The sequence below is a fragment of the Manis javanica genome, chromosome 10 (assembly GCF_040802235.1).
Source record: "Manis javanica isolate MJ-LG chromosome 10, MJ_LKY, whole genome shotgun sequence".
NCBI lineage: Eukaryota > Metazoa > Chordata > Mammalia > Pholidota > Manidae > Manis > Manis javanica.
Window position 1 is genome coordinate 28,430,328 of NC_133165.1, and position 21,412 is coordinate 28,451,739.

General features: G+C 47.9%; 1 long non-coding RNA gene across 1 annotated transcript in view; it reads right to left on the reverse strand.

Annotated features, from left to right (window-relative positions):
• The window catches only part of LOC140844024 (uncharacterized), a 55,880-nt gene extending 52,815 nt beyond the window's left edge, over nt 1-3,065 (reverse strand). Inside the window, exon 1 of the long non-coding RNA XR_012122102.1 lies at nt 3-3,065. This is a non-coding gene — a long non-coding RNA (uncharacterized lncRNA). The remainder of the gene's footprint in view (nt 1-2) is intronic.
• Nucleotides 3,066-21,412: the final 18,347 nt, after the last annotated feature.

The window sequence follows — 21,412 nt, forward strand, 5'->3', positions numbered from 1 at the left end:
ACCGTGAAGGCTCACGATTGCATTGCCGCAGCTGACGGCGCTGTTGCAATTAGGATTCCTCAGTTTACCCCCTGCAGCAACGTCTTTTAAACACCTGCTATGTGCTGGACGCTGCTCCAGGGTCTGAGGTGCCTGGGTCACACCTACGTAAGAGGAAAACTTAAACGTAGTTAAATCATAGAGGAAAGTCAGGAAGTGCTGCCTGTCCAGGTCAGGCTGATGTGCTTGTGTAATGACTGACCGGGGTGGGATGCGTGTATACATGCATTCCTTTATTACAGACTTCTCTGATAAACTTGTGTAGCACACGATCTACAAAAGAATAACACATACAACACTCTTGCTTGTAAAGCCCCTCCAGCCAATTGGTTCTGAGAATGCTTTTGCTCGTTTTTACTGAACTCTGGTATCCACAGCCAACTTACAGTTAAAATTCAACCATAATTTATCACATTGAGTTGCCTCCCAATCCACTGTTCCCAATAAATTTATCATTAAATGTAATATGTGATACGGATGTTGGTTGATATAACATGAACAAGTAAAACAGAAAGGAAGCTAAAAAGACATAGAACTTTATTCATCAATGATGTGAGCGACTTCTTTGCCGTATTGGATCATAATTTTCCAATACTGGGCAAATTCTTCCTCAGTGTTTTGTTCAGTTTACAATATAATGCCTACAGACCTGAAACAATTTATTTAACCACATTGTTAGTTTTGTTCATTACTTTCTTAAGTCTAGACTCAGGGTTGACTAATGTTTTCTACAGAGAGTCAAATAGTAAATAAGGCAGTAAACATATTCTTTATCACCCTTTGAAAATGTAAAAATAATTCTTAGCGAGCAAAGGGCAGATTTGGCCATCGAGCTCTGAATTATATGTAGTATTTTCAGATTCCCACAATATAAATATTTTTCTGATGTCTGATTTCAACCTACCAACGTGGAGTACCTGAACCAGCATGGAGTGTCTGAATGCAGGGTTGGAAAGTATTTCCAGCATGTGGATACCATAGATGTAAATAACCTCACAAGCATAGATTGTAGTACAATAATTAGGAAGTAATGATTTTTGAGGCTTTGTTTCATGGAATTGATTTCACTGTAAGGTTATATAATTTAATTTTTGATAATGTCTATGTTTAACAGCCAGCCCACAAAAATCCTGAAAATTTAATAGTTGGCTCTCATGAGCCCACCCCAGCCCAGCATGGATCTTCCCTCTAAGTGGAGGTGGGGATGGGTCAGCTGGGCTTCTGGAATGGTAGGCAATGTTCAGTTTCTTAACATAGGTTCTTAGCACACCCAAAAGTGACCCCCAGTAAGTGGTCCCCTCCCCAGGAATGTCGGTGGGACCTGTAGCCAGTAGCATTTAGTGAAAGGGATGGAATGTCATTCCCTTGATTGAATCATGCTATATGTAAAGTGTGATGGGGTCACACCCATCACTCCCATGATCCCATGACAGATGGAGACAGAGGCTCCCCTTCTGTCCTTGCAGGAAAAAAGAGCCATGCCGTGGACAGCCCCTCGAGAGGGCCTGTGGCAGGGGACCATGGCTGGCCTCTAGGACCTAAAGAGGGCCTATAGCCAACAGCCAGGAAGAAGCCAGGGCCCCCGGGCATGTAGCCACAAGGTCATGATGCATCTGCCAATAAGCTAAGCGAGCTCAAAAGAGGATTTTTCCCCAGCCTTGAGCCCCCAGATGAGAACTCAGCCCACCCATGCCTTGATTTTAGATCCGTGAGACCTGAGCAGGGGACCCAGCTAATCTATGCCCATACTCCTGCCCCATGAAACTGAGGTAATGTGTTGTTTTAAGCTGCTAAGTTTGTTACAGGGCAATAGAAAACAAATACATCATTATTCACTGGATCTTCACTAGATCTATATACCTTTATGTACCTATGTTACATTTCTCAACTTTTAAAGGCTGGGGGAAATGTAACCATTACACAATAAATGTAGCAGGAAAGAGCTGTGGCAGGCATTGGCCAGAGTGCTGTCAGGTGGTCTAATGAGGAAAACCATCGGTGAGTTTTGGTTGTTCTGCCCCCAGTGGGCTCACGTCCTGATTCAGTGGCCTGTCTACACTTTGAGGCAGTGTGTGGTCAAGAGGTGGACTCCAGCACCTTGGCTTTTGACTCAGCACCCATGCGTCCTACCTACCTGTCTCAACGAGCTCCACTTCCTCATCTTTAGACAGGACGGGGTGCCTGCCTCATGGGGCACCTGGCAGGGTTTGGTGAGACAGCCACGTTCTGTGGACGCTGTGACGTGGCCAGCGCCCCCTGTGGCCTCACCGTTATGGAGCAGTCGGGGCAGGCATTGCCCCCAGCTCTGAGGTGGGCCCAGGTGTGTCTGCACGACACGTGGGGACCCGCCAGTGAACGCTCAAGGATCTGTCAGTCACTACCATTCCCTGAGCCGTTCAGGAAGGACGAAGGATCCAACCTGAAGAGGCATTTGGCTGGGGTTCTGGAAAGGAGTTCTTCTGAAAGGCAGCTGTGAGAAGAGATGGGCTTTCCCACTCCAGAGGCCATGGGAAGGACACCAGCTGCTGTGGGCCCTCTGGACCGTGTGGCCATTGGGCCCCCAGCTGCCACAGGAGGAGAGCACAGGGAACCAAAGCCCCTAACCCCTCCTGCATGCGGATCCAAGCCATGTGGATGGATGCATCAGCGTTGTTAAGACCATTTTGAGTTGGGTTATCTTGATGAGCTTGACTTGCATCCTGATTAGTTGGCCATGTAGAGGTACTAACCAAGGCTGTACCTCGGGATCATCGGGGTCTGTCCACAGCTCCCTCTGGAGTTGGGTGAGGCGGGAGTGGCATTTTTATCAAGGCTAAAATCCTTGAGGCTTCCTCAAGTTTGTGGGCTTTGATTGCTTTCCAGCTGTTCAGTCACTTAATCCTCAGAACTGCACTGGGAGGCAGGTGTTGTCACCAGCCCTGTCTTAGCCTGTTGCGCCACCATAAAATACCAGACAGGATGGCTTAAACAGCAGACATTTATTTTCTTGTGTTTCTGGGGGTTAGAAGTCAGACATCAAGGTGCCAGCAGGGTTGATGTCCCCCAAGGCCTCTCTTTGGCTTAGAGATGCCATCTTTTCCCTGGGTCCTCAAACAGTTGTCCCTCCAAGCCTGCCTGTGTCCTAATCTCCTCCTAGAGGGACACCAGTCAGATTAGATCAAAGCCAACCATTTGACCTCACTTAATTGCCTTGTTAATAGCTCTCTTTCTCCAAATACAGTCACATTCTGATGTACTGGGAGTTAGGCTTTCAATATATGAATTTGGGGAGGGACAGAATTCAGCCAGAACCAGCCCCTTTACAGACGAGGACACTGAAGCAGAGAGGCACCAAGCACTTGTAGGAGGCCACCTGGCTCATGAGGAGCAGGGCCAGGCACACGCCTGGCAGCCTTACTCCCTGCCATGGCTGGAACATGTCTCCCCAAAATCCATAAGTTAAAATCCTAATACCCAAATTCGTGGTATTAGGAGGTGGGGTCTTGGGGTGGGGCCCTCTGAATGGGGTTAGTGTCCTCCTAAGAGGAGACAAAAGTGATGGCTGTCTCTGTCTCTTTCCTTCCCCCAAATGAGGACACAGAATGTGGTCTGCAGACCAGGGGGCAGGCTGCCCAGGTGCCCAGCCCGCTAGCACCTTGATCTGGCTCCAGACCTGCGAGAGACGAACGTGTGGTTGAGCAGCGCCGTCAGCCTGAGCTGATTAGGACACCCCTCCCCACCCCCCAGTGCAGCCAGTACACTCCATTGCCTCTGAAATCTGGGCAGAAAAAACACATGCTAAGGTGAAGTTGTGGTGGCTGTGGTACACTGCTGGCCTCCGTGTTGTGCCTGCTGATGTGTTCAGAGCCTGGCAGACTAGCTGGCGTCTGAGTTTCTGATCTGCACGAATGCTACCATCCTGAGGGCACCCAGAGGTGGGTAATGAACAAGAAGGAAATGTCCCCATCTGGTCCTCACCCTAAGGGAACCAGAATGCCCTGCTAATGCCCCCTTTCAGCCTCAGGACATGTGCAGCCCGAGGAGCAGCGAGCCAGGGTGGGCCCGGGCAGAGGTGCAGGGCCTTGTCACCATCCCCTCACTCCCCGGGCACGCTCTCGCCTCTGGTGTGGCCCTAGGAGCCCGCTCAGCCTGCCCACAGCCCGCCCAGGGCCTGCATCCTCCAGCCGTGGGGTGCCTCCTGCGGGAGCTGGCCTCACACCCCTTCTTCGGGGTCTGCCCTTCACCGGGCTGCCCCTGGCGTTGCTCTTCTCTGGTCTCCAGGATCTCACAAAGGCACCAAGGGTCTCTGGGCCCCAGCCCGAGCCCAAGCCCTTGGTGAGGCCCAGCTGCCCCCTCCACCAGCCCGGGTGGGGGTGACACACCCACTGGTCACGCAGCCCAGTGAGTCTCCCCAGACCGGCCTAGGTTGGGAGGTTGGCCTGCCAAAGACGGTACCAAGCAGCCATGAGGACCCGGTTCCCAGCCAGCAGCCCGTTGCGGCTTTATAGCCCTTTTCTGCTGAACAAAGGCCTGGCTGGGCTGGCAGCTCCCGCTGCTGCTCTATTGAAATCTCTGGTGGGTCCCTATTAATCAGTCCCTTTGGTGCCTCAAGGGCCAGAAAAGGAATCAAACAAAACCTCTTTTCTAAGCAGGAAGAGCTTTCCTGAGGCCGGAGCAGAGAGATTCCCCAAACTTCCCTCCAACACAATGCTAAAAAGATGCTTGGGGCCCCCAGACTCACACAGACGGGGATCCTTGCCCAGCCGCACAGGAAAGGGATTGAAATGTGACCCATCCCTTGTGGGCTCCCAAGGGCTCCGTGCAGGGAGCAGGGCTGTCAGTGTGGGGTCTTGCCTGCCTGCAGACCCCTGTGTGCTTTATTTTAAAACACAAAAAGACCCGATGAAATGTTTTTCTTTAATAGATTCATCCTACAAAGATGGGAGAGGAAAACAGAAGTCCCATCCCCTCCCTCCTCAGACATGACCTTGAATTCCCACTCCTTTGCCTCTATTTCCTGATGTTGCTGTTCTGCGCTAACCAATAGCTAATAGTGCATTATTCATCAGTCTATAAACATGAAGTTTGGCTTCTCTTTTTAAACAGAAGGCACAGAACAAAACAACAGCCATCATTTGCCCAGACAAGTCCTCATCTCCCCTGGCCCAGGCCTGTTTCCTAGGGGCCTGCATTTGGATGGTCCTGTGCAGAGAGAAATGGCCCTTTTATCTGGATGCTGTGGCTCCTCTCAGGCATGGGAAGTGATGGCCCCGGGTTTTCACAACTCTGAGCAGAAGCACATTCTTTTTCACAAAAATTTAATTTAAAAATGAAGGAAAGGAAAAAAGCCAGCTCGAACATTCATGTGCCATCCGTTCACATCTGAGGATAGAAGTCCACCAAATCCAGGGCATGATATTACCTTGGAAAATCAGGTGAGTAAAGATACAGCAGTTCATTGTAAAGGCACAGCCTTGGCCCGGCAAGACAGGTGGTGTACTTGTGAATCCAAACAGACATGATGCAGATGACAGGAAGGATGGTGGACAGGTATCGTCACATTACATGATCAGTGCTGAGCTCCAGCCCGAAGGCAGGTGCTCTTACCGCCAAGAAAATAAACCCGAGAACCAAATTACAACTTGATCTGTGCTCAGCAATGCCCACTCATTCCTTAAAGGTTAGCAGAATTAAATGGCTGGGTGAGGACAGGCTAGCCTAGCATACACAGTCATCAAATAGGGCAAGTCCTACCGTCGTAGCTAAAAGCACTTGCACAGCCTGGCTGTCCTGAGATAATTTTTTAATTAAGAAATGACACTCAAGTAGGAGAGATGATTATAATGTCCCTACAGTGCTTCCTAAGGATCTGTCACACCAGTTAAGCTAGGGAAGACAAATACCATATGATTTCATTCACATGTGGAATCTGAAAAAACAAACAAATGAATAAAACAAACTCAGATGCAGAGGACAGACTAGTGGTTGTCAGAGGAGAAGAGGGTGGGGAGTGGTTGAAATGGGTGAAGGGGGCCAGCAGTATGGTGGGAGGTGGAAATGACTTGTGGCAATCACTTTGTGGTATACACGGATATCCAATTATAGAGATGTACCCCCTCAAACTTAGGAGTAAAAAAAGGGAAATTCGAGGTGCAGCTGAATACCACTATTACCCCAGGAAGTGCTCAGGCACTGGATGGCTGATCTTAAAAAAAAATCTTCCCCTAATAATTGGGAAGTTTTGTGTTCTGCTTTGTAGTTTGCAGCACAAATAAACACACTGGTTCCCCCAAAAAATCAGAGACATTCCTTCTACCCCATCCTCAACACAGGCTATCATTTTTCCCAAACTGAAGGAAGGTTTGATGTGACTTCAGAGTCCAACAAATGAGAACAAAAGCTGGATGCTTAGGTTTTCAGCTCACCCCTTGTCCTCTTGTGATAGTGCTTCCAAAGCAAATGTATGGTGTTTTGCAAAGTGTAACTGATCGATGCATGTGCTATACTTACTTTAAAGGATTTTTAATAGTAGGGAAATAACCACGTAAAGGAATGTGAAATAAAGCAAGACGAGATGGTCTGTGTTATGAGGGAATCGCACCAACTATTAAGAATGGGGAGATCCTGCAAATGATTAGTTTCTCTCATATATGTATTTTCCTAGTTTTCTACAATGAACCTATGTTGCATTTCTGATCAGAAGTGTTGTCTTTGAGATGAGGTTTAACACAGACTGGAACAACTCTCTTCTTTTTCTGCCATGTGCTGCCTGTTTTTGATGATTGATTTTTGTGGTCCATTTAAGTCCCTTTTTTTCAGTTCTTGCTATGCTAACTTGTCACTCCGTAACAGTCATTTTTAATGATTGCCTTTTTCTTTTTGGTACTCTTTAGTAATGCTGCATTGCAGAGCAATCTGATGTGTAACGATTTCAGATCAAAGCAATAAATGAAACTGTCTGACCTTCTCAATTATCACACCTTCCACCTCGTGAGGCGTGAGTGCCACTGCCAACTTTCAAACCACTACATTTAATAAATGTCCCAGAAATAATAATGCCTTACACACTCTCTCAGCTGCTAGCTTTTGCTTCCACACCCAGCCACTAGGTCTCTCCTTCCACCTTGTCCTCATGTTCAGTGTTCGAATCTTTTCCCATGGTAGCAGATACATTTTGGATGCCTATCTCAAAGCCCCCTCCCCACACCTCTCCTTCTGCCAAGAGAACCTAGATTTTGTCCAGACACCACTTTCTAGCAGCTTCAGGAGAGGTGGGGCCAGCTCCTAAGAGAGTCATGATCGGCCTGAGAAAAGCCTGGTGGTCTCAGACCCCTGGCTGGGGAGTGATTTGGGAGTGGGCATGGTGATTTTGGCCGAGACATGAGGGGATGTAGGCTGAAGTAGGAAGCCTCCGAGAAAAGTGTGTTAGTTCCTAAAAAAAGATGCTTGAAGCAAAAGTGGCTTCTGGGTCCTGGTTTGGGAAGATGTGGGCCTCAGGTGCATGCAGCCACCATGGCACCATGAGAGTCAGTATATCAAGGACAGAGGAGCCAGATGGTGGACAGGAACTGTGTCCTCAGTGGCATCTCTGAGTCACAGGTCAGCCCATCCTGGGACCCTCTACCCCCAGTTCTGTGTGTAAGTCATAAGTCCCTGCATGTCAGAGCCATGCAGAGCTGGGCTTTCTGCTGTTGTCAGTCAGCGCCTGCTCACTGAGCCAGGGCTGCAGCTGAGTGTTGCCTAACGTGAATCCCCTGGTCGCCCTCCAGGTGGGGTCATCCAGACTCACTAGTGGTCTATACCTGAGATCCTGGCAGAGTTAAAACCAATGCCCAGTTTTACCCTGAAAAACATCCCAGTTTCAGATGATCAACTACGTGGTGGCAGTTATGGTTGTACGGTGGTTTAGCTGCATCTTTGGCATTTTTCTATGTTGAAATCCTCCCCCAGCACCTCAGAATGTGACCTCATTTGGAAATAGAGTTGTTGCAGGTGGAGTTAGTTAAGATGAGGTCACACTGGAGTACGGCAGGCCTTAATCCAATATGACTGGGCCTTACGAGATGAAGGCCTCAGGAAGAGACATATGCATGGGAATGCTGTGGAGGCCTGGAAAGACACTGCCACTCACTACCACCACCAGAAGCTAGGAGAGGGGCCAGAACTGGTGCCTTCAGAGGGGGTGCTGCCCTGCCCACACCTTCGTTTGCACCATCTGGCCTCCAGACTGAGACAATCATGTTCTATGGTTTAAAACACTCCAATTGGGGTACATTGTTACAGTGGCCCCAGGAAACTGACAACAGTCATGCAACCTCAAGATGTGTCTGAAGAGGAAGGAATCACTTCCAGCCACAGGTGATCAGAGGTGTCAGCATTTGAGGGGAGCCTTGAAAGAAGAGGAAGATGTCAGTAGGCATCGATGGTATGTGGGGAGAGGACACAGGACACCTAGGGAGATGTATGAGCAACAGACAAAATGAAAGACCTGTTAACTCATCCTGACTGTTAACAAAACAGGGCAAGGGACACCTCAACTTGTCTAGGAGGAGGGGTCCTCGTGTGGCAGCAGAAGAAATGGGGCACCCCATGTAGTATACTGATTCATGTATACACAAATATTCCAACGAAAGAGCAGAGAGGGCAGAAACTACCTATGGACACTTAATACATGACAAAAGTGGTACTGCAGAGCTGTGATGGAAAGGAATATTTTTCAATCAGTTACGCTAAAAAAATCAAATATGAGAGAAACAGAACTCCTCCCTTAAATCATATGTAAGAGTCGATCCCAGGTAGCTTAGAGAATAAAATGAGGCAAAGTTACGAAGTTTTAAAAAAGATATCTTCATGACTTTTGGGTAGAGAACAGCTAAAATCATTAAAAGTACTAATCAAATGACAGTAATGATATTTAAATTAAAGTCAAGAAGCTGTTCGCTGAAGTGCAGCAACAAAACGCAAGTGAAATTGAGGCCAGTCTCAGTGTTGAAAAAGATGGCTGCAACAAAGAGTGGTTTTCCACACATTTGAAGAACTTCCAACTGGTCAGAAAAATAAGCAGACAACCCAATAGGAAAATGGGTAAAAGACTGGAACAGGCACTTCACAAAAGAGGCAATGTGAGTGGCCAGTAAACGTGAGAAAGATGTTCAGCTTCATTAGAAGTCATACCAGATACCTCATTATGCCTTTATAAATATATTTTTAGAATATAAAGGTATATACCTTTATACCTTGCAGACTGGCAAGAACTTAAAAGCCCAGCAGAGCCAAGTGATAGCAACAATGTAGAGCAGTGGGAACTCAAATACCCAATAGGTGGGGCTGCATATTGGAACCAAGACTGTTAGTTTGACATTATCTTGAAAATTGGAACCTTGCATATCCTGGCTTGCAAACCTACTTCTAGATGTGCAACTTAGACAACGGTTCTCTGTCACTTGCCCCAGAATCTCTGGGAGGGCTCCTGGGCCCCACTCCCAGAATTCAAGTCAGGTGGTCTGGGGTGTGACTCCAGAATCTGCATTTCTGACAAGTTCCCCAGTAATGTGGATACTGCTGATCTGGGGACCACACTTTGAGAACCACCTAGAGAAATGTGTGCTTATGTACTCAGGGACACATATACAGAAACTGTTCTTCAAGTAATAGTTAAAACATCCACCCCCTGTTGACTGGATAAAATATGGCAAGTTCATTGGAATACCATATAACATTGAAAACAAATGAACTGCTACTTTAAAATATGGATGTGTCTCCCAATTTTAGTGCAAAAAGCCAGACACAAGACTGTATACAGTATAGTTCCAATCATGAAAAATTTTAAATCAGGCAACATGAAACCATATTATTCAGGGGTCACTTGATACACGATAAAATTCTAAGCAAAAGCAAAGAACAGAAAAGTTGCCTCCAGGGTAAAGGGAGAGTGACATCATGAGGGAACACTTGCTTGTTATTGAGGCATGGCCTCTGGGCTCCAAATCCATCCTTCTCCATGCAGATCTGCCACCGTTGGGGCTGGACCTGCCCTACACATTTCTGGTTCTCCAGTAGGCTCCCTCTTAGGACCTTCCAACAGATGGCGCTAGACAAAGCCTGCAGAGCTGGAAAAAGGAGGGCTTTCTTCTGGTTCCTTCCCTTTGGGTCTCCTGTCTGCTGATCCTATAAGCTCCATCCTCACCCCCTGCACATTGGTGCCTCTCAGCAGTAGCAGCTTCCTGTCTGCAATTTTTCTAACACTTACAGAAACAACTCATGTGGCCCATCAGAACTGCCAGCACTAGCGAGCTGCTCCTTGGAGTTTAAGCTCCCCCAAGTTCCTGAGTTTCATAATTCCAGCCTCTTCCCTTTGTCTCCCTACCTGACCCCTAGAGTCACTATTCACCTTGCTTAGTTGCTTCCTCCCAGATGCGTGTGTTCTGATTACCCAGCAAACAACCTGATACCTAATAAACAGTTTTTTATATCAAGGTTTTTCTGTTAAAGTAACTCTGTGGCTTTTGTCTGAGACTAAGGAGTCTTCCAGGATGCAGGACTTTGGTTGCTGAAACCGAGAAAGTCTAGGCACCCCAGGATGTGTTGGCCATCCAAGCTCTGTGACCTCTGCTGAAACATATTAACAACCATAGGTATGTCGCATGGCCACCCCTGGCTTCAAGGAAGGTGAGACATGTCAGGTTTTAGCAGACTCAGTGCCACCCCAGACTCTGCCCTGTAACTGCAGGCTGCAATGGTAACCATCCTGCAGCATCTCCTGAGACCAGGACAGGGTCTCCCTTAGGACACACTGCTTGTTTTCTTCATTCAATTATTTGTTTCTGGCACCCTAAAAAGGAGAATCATTTCCATCCATTAGCATCTTGGATAGTCAATGGCTAATTAAATTCTGTAGCTGAGGGCTTGGACAGCAACTCCCCCACTGTGTGGGTTGGTGAGTGGCAGTGGCCACCAAAGGGAAACGTAGCAGGTTCACACGAGCTCCATCCACCTTTGTGTGCTCCCAGTCCTGCACAGCTCTGTCTGAATAGTATCAGGGCTTTAAGTTCTCAGTTTGGAGAGGGGTCCAGGGATCTGGGGTCCTGTCCTCTTTTTTTTTTTCCAATCTTGTATTTATTTGGTGCTTTTCTCAGACATTAGTCACCATCTTATTCTAGATACCCTTTAATACTTACATTTACTATTACTGGCGTGGTAGGAAAATTCTTGCTAATAACTCAGCATGCCAACTCACTTTAATTTCAACAGCTAGTTTACTTTTTATGGCAATAATAAGCATAAAAAGAGGGAGGCAAAAATGTCTTGCAGATACCATCTTTTTTATTAATTTAATCTTTGTAAGACTCTTAGCCAGCTTGTTTTTTCCTTTGAAGCATTAAAGGGCTAAGCCGTAGAGGGAACGTGATCAATAGTTACCGGACAGCTGGGATATGATAGGCTGTGCACAGTTCACGTGCATTTTGTGGCCTGCCCACACCACACTATCCCTGGGGCTGCATGTCTGCAAGGTGCATGAGAAGCAGGAGGCTGCTTCTCCTCTGATGCCAGTTACCCCAGCGCTGTGTGTGTTTAGCACAACCACACTTCTTACAAACAGCTGAGAGTTGGGCTGGAAGCTAGGGCTTCTCAAATTCCACTTACTTCTCTAGGATACAAATTTCTCCATGGTGTAAGGAGCTACATTTGCTTTCTTTTTCTCCCACTTCCAAACAGGGCCTGTGGTGATATATTTTTACAGCAAAATGAGAAACCAGCAGTTTTCCAGTATGGCACATAATTCACTAAAGTCCAGTTTTATTTTCCACCTATTGCTTTAACTCCATCTCCTTCCCTGTTTCAGAGCTCTGAAAATTTCTAGTTGAATGCCTACACTTGGGTCCATGATTTTAAACTCAAGTTTCAGTCATACTTTTTGGTTGAACTATGAAATTAACCATAGTGGACCACATCTGCCCATTTTGAATGGCAGGAGGCTGATCCAACCTAATCATAAGGGGCATGTATTGAGATCTTGCCTTCCTGTCAGGCACTGCATTCAACACATGACCCTCATTAAGTCTCGAGGTTTACAGGAAGTGGGGAAACTGAGGCATGCAAGGAGATGGAGTCATTGGGCCCAGGTCATGCAAGTAGCAAGCACTGGAGTACAACTGAAGCCCCAGGGGGTCTGGCTCCAGAGCCGGCTCCTGCCACCAGCTCTCCTTGAGGGCAGAAGCCTATTATTAGCAGCCACATGGCTTATAAAGCATTTTGTAGAAAAGACTAAAGGAAAGCTTTTTGCTTATGTATTTTATTAGCTTTCCCTTCAGTTAATAATTTCCAGCAATGTGCAAGGAGCATGGTACACAAACAGCTTGAGGGGCTTTGGCATCAGATTAAAGTGCCAGTGGCGTCTGCTCAGGCAGGCCTTTGCACCTTCCTAAATCACTTCCCAGCACAGCTACACGGGGCTAGTGCTGAGGCCTTTCCTAGGGTTGTTCAGAAAATTAAATAGCATATGCAAGGTGTCTAGCACAGTGCCTGGCACACAGTGAGTACTCAACAAATGTGACCTAAAATAGGTGATGCAGCAAATTGTAGGAAGAAGAGCTGGGGGCAGGGGGGGGGAGAAAGGAAGGAGACATGCTGGGACTGGTCTGGTTCATTTCTCCCTAGCAGCTTCCATGAGCTTGTATGGGAGCATCCATCCCCCCAGTCCAGCCACCTCACACAGATGGAATGAGGAGGCGAAGCTGGGAGGGTGTCGTGGAAAAGACCCTGGACTCATGCAAGTGAGAACACTGGGCTCCATGCCCACCTCTGCAGCCTGGGAGCAACTTCCCCATCCTGTTTGAATGGTAGCCTCCTGGTCATTAAATGGAAATGACCGCAATCAGATTTCTTTTTAAACTCTGAAAATGATAAAAGCAACACATAATCATCATAAAATATGGTCCTTATAATGTGATCCTTCAGTTGTATGGGGCAGAGTATTTCCTGATATGTAAGTTGGTGTTTTGTTCTCTCTGTATTTATTTCTGGAAGTAGCTATGCTGTGTGAGTCCTTATTCTGGGGTTGCTTGGATTACAGAACTGAAAACCTAAAGTTTCCAGTTGTGGGGGGAGGCAGTGTAATTCTCCAGCCTTCTAGAAGGGAGAAGGAGGAGGAGAATTTCCCAGAAGGGGTGGCTCAAGCAACCACTGCTCGTCTCTCTTCTTTGGAGTTTTCCCTTTTCTACCAATTTCCCATACGTGGAATCATACAATATGTGGTCCTTTGTGTCTGGCTCCATTCACTGAGCACGAGGTTTGGGGTTCATCTGCACTGTTAGACATGTCAGCAGTTCATCCCTCCTTTTGCTATTAGTCCTCATTGTATGAATAAACCAGTTGCTGAAAAAATAACCCACTGGTTGATAGACACATAGATTGTTTCCAGTTTGGGGTTTATGAATAATTATGCCCTAAAAGAAGCCATTGTTGACATGTTTCATTTCTCCCCAGTAGTTCCTTGAGGTGAAATTGCTGGGTTCCACACTGAGTGAATGTTTAACTTTTAGGAAATTACTAGACTGTCTGCCCAAGTGAGGACTGACTGCAAGAAGGCATGAGGGAGCTTCCTGGGTGGCAGAAATATTCTAAAATATTCTAAAACTGGGCTGAGGTGGTGACTGAATAACTCTATAACCTCCTAAAATTCATCAAATTGCACACTAACCATGTATAAATCTTGTGTGTAAATTATACCTCAATAAAGTTGTTTGAAAAATGAGAATCTAAACACTGGCCAGGAATTTGATGATCTTAAGGTATTATTGAGATTATTTTACAGATGATGATATTGTGGTTATGTTTTTTCAAATGAACTCTTCCCTTTTATGTTACACCCTGAATTATAGGAAATGATACCATGCCAGAAATTTGTTTCAAAATCATATGAGAGGATTTGGGTGGCTTATAGGTGAAAGAAGACTGGCCATAAATTGGTCCTTGTTGAAGCTGGGTGATGGGTACATGGAGGTTTATCTTATTATGCTATCTTTTTTTGTATATGTTTTAAATGTGCCCACAATTAAAAATCTAAAAATGACCTAAAGAGTCTTTTAAACAGCTGAATTGGCTGAGTTCTCCACTGGCCACTGATGACACCTGGCAGGAATGAGGCAGGGGATGTGTTGTTTCTGCCTGCTCAGCATTCCCTTCCCTTCTGCCGACAGTCACCCGACTTTGCTTGAGGAAGGGCCAGCCCTCTGTGTGCCAGCTCCCAGGCTCTCCCCAGAACAACGCCTGCCCACCTCTGGCCCCAGCCTGGGCCCGGAGTTCCACTAAGCCAGTCATCTGCCCCCTCCCGAGGATTCCAATCTCATAAGGCATGATGCAAGCCGGGAAAAACTTGGAGCTCATTAATCCCAGGGGGGCATTCAGAGAAACCAGCCTTGGGTTTCACAGGTAAATCCCCATGGCCGCTCTGACTCTGGCCCTTTCTGAAACCTGGATCTCAGCTTTCTTTGGCCCTGTGAACTACCTCGCATCACACCAACAAATCCCCCTTTTGCTTAAGCTGGCCACAGGTGGTTTCCATGGCCAAACACCAAAGCACCTTGTGGCAGAAGCCACACAGGTGGGTGCCCCCAGACACATCTCTCCATCTCCCTCCTGCTGATTCAGCTACAAGATCCCCTTAGACATTGAAACTTCCATTCAGGGGTCTGATAACGGAAAGAGAAGGAACAGACACATGAAAACACACTGACCTGGTAGCTCTGAGCCATGCTTTGCTAAAACACAAATTCAGAGCATCGTCATGAAGACAGAAGCATCTACTGGGACAAGAAAAATTTCATTGGCTCATAACCGTCTATACTTCATTATAGAAATAAAACTCAACCCACAGATGTGAGGCATAGATGTAATTTTAAATTCTGTAGTATCTGCATTAAAACAATAAGAAATAAATTAAATTAAATGTAGCAATACATTTTTTAACCCAGTATATCCAAAATATTATCATTTCAGACTGTAACCAATATTAGAACTATGAATGAGATGTTCCTTTTTTTTTTCTAAGTCATTGAAATCCAGTGTGTACACCTCCATTTGGACCAGCCATGATTCAAGTCCTCGATAGCTCCATGTGGCCTGTGGATATCACAGCAGAGATGCAGGGGCCGTGAACTACCCCGCCAGCCTTTCCACGCACGCCCTCCTGGGCTGTGAAGCCTCAGAATGGCCCCCACATCTGCCCAGCTGCATCTGTCAAGGGCACACATCGCCCTCGTGGGTAGGTCTGTCTGCAGGGGGACCTGGCCTCTGAAATGATCCCTGGGCACTCAGATCTGTGGGCCCAACCCCCAGTAGTCAACTTGACAGCTAAGCCGGTGTGACCCTGGTGCATAGGTGGCTCACAGGGCCCGGCAGACCTCTCTCCTGAAGAGCTGGCACTTGAACTATTAGGGAATTGAGCCATTGGGGATGGAAGCAGCTTAGATGCCCTCAGCATCACACCCATCCATGCTACAAGAAAAAAGCTGAACCAACTGAAAATCAGCAACTCTTCTCAAATCCACCTAAGAGTGAGATCACGGGGCAACCTGCTCTCTGCAAACTGGAGAGACAGGCAAGAGAATGCGAAGAATCACAGCATCCAGGCAGAGCAGAAGCCAGGAATGGGAGAACCTGGGAGGCCCAGTGCAGGGAGACAGCCGCCAATTGCAAGGGACAGAGGTTGGGGCTACCACAAGCACAAGTCCAAGACTTAGAAGCTCTCAGTGGCAGCGGCCCCCACGCTTTCATGACCTTTACCACCAGAAGCCCTATTGGAAAGATCAGGGGGGAAAATCCCCTGCAGTGTCCATCATGGAGAGGGGAAACAGCCATCCTGCAAGACGTCCAGAGCCTATTTTTGCAAGGCCTGCCCAGCTGAGCAGCTCTGGGGACCTTCCTTGGGGCTAGTTTCATTTTTCTTGTTTCCAAGTCTGTTCTTATGAAATGCTCTACATTGTTTGAGGTAATGTGAGTGAGTTTCTGAGGGTCTCACAGCCCCGCTGACATGATCTCTTTTAAGCCTCCAACCAGCCTATGCCCATTTTACAGCAGAGGAAATGGAAGCCCAGAGAGGCTAAATAACTTGTCCGAGGTCACCAGCAAGTTACCAGTGGAGCCAGCTGCAAAGTCTGGCCCTTCCACTGTACCTTCATGGTGCTTTGACCTAACATGGCAACTCACGCAATTTCTCTAAGCAGATCATGACTGGACTTGCCCAGGCTGCATCCCTTCATGGCAGCTCCCTCTTGGCAGCCATTCTCCTGGGGCACCCCTCTCTTACTGAGTTGGACTGACCTGAGTGACCACTAGGCTATTGCAGACATGACAAAGCAGGGCTTCTGAGGTGACATCCTAGAAGACCTGGCAGCTTCCTCTGCTCTCTCCTGGATCCCTTGTTCCCAGAGGGATCTGGCACCATGTTATGAGGATGCTCAAGTGGCCCTGTGGAGAGGTCACATGGCTGGTGAGGAACCAGCACCCCCGCCAATAGCAGTTCACACTTGCCAGGTGCGCACACTAGCCACCTTGGAGGCAGATCCTCCAGGCCCAGGCAGACATCCAGAAGATGCAGCTCCAGCCGACATCCAGACATAACCTCACAAGAGACCCCAAACCTGAGCCCCCCACCCCCGCCAGCAGTCATTCCCGAATCCCTGATCCACACGAACTGTGAGATGATACAGGTCTTTTGTTTTAAGCCTCTTACATTCTGGAGCTGTTTGTCACATGGCAGCAGGTGAATAGCTCAGTACGTCTGCCTTTTGCTAAGGGCCAACACCAGAGTATTCTCTTTGCACCCATGGTTTAGTTTGAACAAGTTTCCTGTGGTGTCAAAGTCAGACTCATCTTTTCCTTAAATTGGTTTATAAGAAATATGCATGGGTTATAAATGACAGGGCGGCTGGGGGCAGGCCATGAAAGAAAGACAAGTGAGCCTGCCCCAGGTCTGCTGAGGAAACCAGGCTCACCTCTCAGGTGTTCAGGCCATGGTCTCAAATAGGTAAGGACATATTTCCATTAAGGAGTATGCCATGCTTCTCTCTCTCTCTCTCTCTCTCTCTCTCTCTCTCTCTCTCCTCTCTCCCTCTCTCCCTCTCTCCCTCTCTCCCTCTCTCCCTCTCTCTCCCTCTCTCCCTCTCTCCCTCTCTCCCTCTCTCTCTCCCTCTCTCTCCCTCTCTCCCTCTCTCCCTCTCCCTCTCTTTTGCAGGCATGTGGAAGTGCAGAAGTGCAGTCCTTCCCAGTGATGATCAGAGGTCCCTTTGCTACATAAAGTGAGACTCCAGGGATCAGTGAGCGGCCAGGAAGCGGTACTGGGGTACAGTACAGGAAGGATCCGAGAACGATCTGGCAGCAGCAGGAAGGGACATTCAGTGGACGGAAGAAAGAAGAGGTGATGGGAAAAAAGAGAATGGTCTGGCCAAACAAACTCCAGGCCCTTGGAGATACTAGTGAGGATCAGCAGCTTTCAGATTTTGAGGCTTCCCCTTGGCCTCACCCACCTGCCTTCACCTAAGAACAAGAATCCACGTGAGGATCCCTTAGGGTTACTGGGGGCTCAAACAGGGCAAGCCCCCTTCATTGCTTCTTTGGGGGTCTTGTAGCACAGCTACTCTGCACCTTTCACCTGCTGCTCAGTCTGATTCCCTGACTTCAGAAGATAAAGAGGGAGAGAGTGGAGGTAGTAGGCCAGCCACCCACCCGCTCAAAGCAACACCAGCCAGTGGAACTCTGTTGTGAAGATGGGAATGTTCTTCATATGCGCTGATCATTGCAGTAGCCATGTGGGTCTCCAGATGCAGCACCTGAAACGTGGCTCATGCCCCTGAGGAATGGAATGTTTAACTTTACTTCATTTTAATTGGAGTGTAAATGCCAATAATCAGTTTGGCTAGCAGCTTCTGAATTGGACAGTATGGCTCTTGATCCCTGTTTTGGGTCTATAAACACAATCTCTCGAGAGATTTTCTTGAGATATTTAAAAAATTAAGATATAATTTACTAGAGTAAAATTCACTTTTTTTAGTGCATAGTTCCACTGCTTTTGACAAATAATCACCACAATTGTCACCCCCCCAAAAAAACAGTGCCCACCTGTGGCTGTTGTCAACCTCTCCCCAGACCTCCAGCCCCTGGCAACCATTCGTCAGTTCCTGTGTCTATAGTTCAGCTTTTTCCAGAATGGCCTGTAAATGGGAGCATGCACGGTGTCTTGGGCTCCACCCATGTCCTGTGTGTGCACCTTGCTCCTTTTTGTTGCTGTGTGGAATTCCACTGTGTGGTTGAATCACAGTGAGTTTATCTACCCCCAGTGGAGGTTCACTGGGTTGTCAGGTTGTTTTTGGTCTGGGGTGATTATGAATAATCCACTACAAATACTCATGTCTGGGTCTTTGGGTCAATGCAAGTTTTTATTTCACTTGGGTCAAAACCTAATAATGAGATTGTGGCTCACACGGTAAGTTCACTGAACTTTATGAGAAGCTGCCAAACTGTCCCCCAGTTTGCATTCCAGCAATGGCTGGCCTCACCACTTTCCTTCAGCAATTTTAGTAGATGTGTAGTGATACCCCATTGTGGTTTAATTTGCTTCTGTGGGGGCCCGGCCTACAGCCAAGGCTGAGCCCCACTCTAGCTGGACAACGCCCTAAAGATGGCGCCTGCTTCCTGCTCACCACCCTTTCCCCTCTTCCCTGTTGGGGATTGGCCCAGCAGACTTTCGTACCCGTGCACAGCTCGTGCTGCCCGCTTAGAGTGGCGCGTGACACCTATCCGCTTAAAGGTCACGCATGATACTGTCCTGGGTTGGTTGGGTGACTGAATATAAGGGAGCCCACCGGGAGGGAGAGGAGCTTCCCGACAACTGCTGTAACCGCCGTGAGAGATTAGACAATAAAGCCTAGAGAAGAATCAAGACCTTGGGCGTGTTGCTTCGGTCCCAAAAGGGTCGCGACAAGTGGTGCCAAAACCCGGGAATTGCTAAACCTCGTCGCGACCTGATCCGCTGACCCTGGCACCTGCCGATGAAGTAGAGCTTGTAACTCTTCAGGAACGTCGCTGGACGCCGTTCGGTCGGCTGGCCAGACTGGGAGAGGGAACCGAGGAGGGTGAGTGGATCGGCGAGCAAACTGAAAGTATACGTGGCAGGGCAGACAGCAGGTAGTTGTGGTGGGTGTTTATGTGTAGTGTGTGTGTCCTGTTAGTGTTTGTGACATTGTTTATTATAATATATGGAATGAGGAGGCGCCAGTGAAGGTTCGCAGAGCGGCGACGAAATCAAAAGGTTCACAGAGCCGCGACAAAATCAAAAGGTTCGCAGAGCGGCAACGAAATCAAAAGGTTCGCGGAATTAGCGACATAGTCCATCTAAATCATAACTAGGATACTTGCCCCTTTAGAGAGAGGATGGGGATGGAGGCCTCTAGGGTTAGGGCCGAGGAACCTCTGAAAGTGCTCCTTAGAGCTAATGGAACCCCTTTGAAAATGAAGACTGCCAGGGCATTCCTGAACACTATAGAGAATCATGCCCCATGGTTCTTAGATGAAGGAAAAATCACCAGCCCTTTATGGGACAGGCTGGGGGATGACCTATGCCGGGCAGACAAGAGGGAGCCCCTTCCACCAGGGACAATCCCTATTTGGGGTCGAGTAAAAAATTGCCTGAAGGGACAGAAGCCAAGCTGCCGAGAGGCCATCCAAGAGGGGGAGGAAATATTAGAGGAAGTACGAGAAGAGCGTGCCTTCGCAAAGGCATCGGAAGGGGGATCTGAACAGGGACTGCCATCTGATGAGGATGAAGACAGGGAACTTTCGGGGGACGAGCTAGAGAACAGGTTTAATAGCAGAGTTAAACTAACCACAGAGACTTTTTACAGTGAGCAGTCTAATGCCATAATGAAAAAACAAGGGTACGCGGGCACTAGAGGACTAGGGAAGGATCTCCAAGGGAAAGAACAACCAATCCTTTTAGCAGGGAGACCACCCAAAGGGCCCAGAGGACCAGGATTGGGCCACTGAGGGAAAACAGCCTATAGAAATAACATGGCAGTCAAAAAGGCCCGTGTGGGTACCTCAGTGGCCCCTCACCAAAGAAAAGAAGGAAGCAGCCCACACTTTAGTACAAGAACAGATAGCAGCTGGTCACCTCCAGCCCTCTACCTCGCCATGGAACACACCTATTTTTGTAATTAGGAAAAAGTCTGGCAAGTGGAGATTACTCCATAATCTCAGGGCAGTGAACAGACAGATGGAGCTTATGGGACCTGTACAATTAGGCCTTCCTCTCCCTGTGGCCCTGCCCAGAGGATGGAATTCAATAGTGATAGATATCAAAGACTGTTTCTTCTCCATCCCGCTTCACCCCAGAGACTGTCAAAGGTTTATTGCCACAGGGCATGGCTAATAGCCCCACCATGTGTATGTAAAGAAGGCCTTACAAACTGTCAGGAAACAGTTTCCCCTGATAATATATGGATGACATCCTTTTGTGTCATGAGAGCAGCAGGGAGCTAGAGACAACCCTCAGGGTCAGGGTATGGTGGACCGCACCCACCTCACCCTCAAGAATGCCTTATATAAACAAAAAGGGGGAATAGGAGAAGATTTTAGAACACTGGACAAAAATGGCCGCAGTGCAGCAGAGTGGCACGGCCAACAATCCAATCCAAAACACATGCCTAAAGTTTTGTGGAAGGATGTGTTGGAAGGAACATGGAAAGGCCCGGACCCAGTGATAATCTGGACCCGAGGCTCGGTTTGTGTTTTTCCACAGGACCAGCAGAACCCCATTTGGGTGCCTGAACATCTGATACGCAGAGTGGAAAACCCCGGAGCGGAGGTACAAGATGATCGCACTGCTTCTGCTCCTGCCGTGGATCCTACAGCAGGCGACGGCGGAGCCGAGCTGCAGCAGCAGTCACCGCCACGCTGACTATCATCATTCCTATGGCAGAGACGCTGAATGATCTGTCCCAGGCCACTGAACCTTCTTCAAGAACAATTGGATCTCTTGGGGGAGGTTTTGTCTGTGGGCTGCATATATGAGGGTGTATTACTGGTATTCTTTTTCATAATTATTCTAAAGCTGCCAACTTGTCCAGACAGTTAGGCAAGATGTTAACCACAAATTGGTCCAGTGAGCTTGATGAGCTCACCACTCAGCTATGGTTAGAAATTTTGCTCTATAGCTCAAATAGCTGAAGCTGTGTTAAACGCCACCAAGGCCTGGTCAGGTGTAGGTGTCATAGGAATATTGCTAATTGTGGGCCTCCTCCTGGTTGGGAGGAAAGTCTGTTCCATACGGAAACAGCAACGGGGAGAACGGAAGGTCCTGTTGCAGGCCATGGCAGCACTAGAGGAAGGCATCTCCCCT